Raw genomic sequence first — 1,046 nt, 5'->3', positions numbered from 1 at the left:
ACCGTTGGAATGTTTACTGTCGCGTGTCGCCACGAATATTTCTTTTAAGGAGAGCTATAGAATTACTCCATACCTTTGTTAGACAAAGCGTTCATCCCGTGACCGCGGCTACGTTCGGAGACTGACTGTCGCCTCGAACCCAAGCTCATTATCACAACTCTCGAACAATTACAATCGGATTGAATAACTACAATTGTTCAATTACAGCTATAGTAGACTCTAGGTTACAATTTTGCGGGATTATCCAAAATTCCAAAGGCTCCGGTGTTCTTTCATCTCCGACATACATAATGACTTAAAATGATTAGAGATAGAAAAATTTAATAGTGCTGCAATTAAATAGCGTTATATAGTTTAAATCCCTATGCTTATGAGCTTGTCTTGACTATTTTGATATAGGACAGAAATAATTAATTGACAATTGATTTGAAATAATAGCTTTTGTAATAATATAAAAGAAACGCAGAAGAAGCTTGATTACTATATAGTGAACAATAGAATTCCACAGTTGACAGGAACATATTTTATTTCTAAAGTTACTCCAAAAAGAAGAAAATCAAATATGCAAAGCGGCCAGCTGACTAAACGAGCAAACAAACGGACCTAAGATATTGCTGCCAGGATCGTAATAAATCCGTATGTAAATAAATGCTCTGAAACTTATCACGGAAGAATAGGATCCTAAAACATATCTTTAATTTGGTAACGGAGACTGTTACACGTCTGTGATTTTCCACAATTTTACATGGAATATCTCACGAAAGTATTTGAATATAGTCGTGATAATCAAATCTCATTTAAGTGCTAAGGAGATTTCAAAATGTTCCGTGTAATACAGGCAATATGTTCATTAAAAAACTCTTAAAAATTAATTTTCCTGCTAAGAATTCCTTAGATCGCCTTTTTAATATTCTCCTTAAAACTATTCCCACTTTACGCAAAGTTTGGGTCTCGCGAAATCCGTCGTTGAACCGCAGTTCACATTTTTATTTTTTTTTTATTTTTTTTATTTTATTTGTTGAAATTACAATCAATTCTCGCGTTGG

The sequence above is a fragment of the Bombus impatiens genome, unplaced genomic scaffold (assembly GCF_000188095.3).
Source record: "Bombus impatiens unplaced genomic scaffold, BIMP_2.2 scf_1117, whole genome shotgun sequence".
Classification (NCBI taxonomy): domain Eukaryota; kingdom Metazoa; phylum Arthropoda; class Insecta; order Hymenoptera; family Apidae; genus Bombus; species Bombus impatiens.
This window is presented reverse-complemented; position numbering follows the sequence as displayed.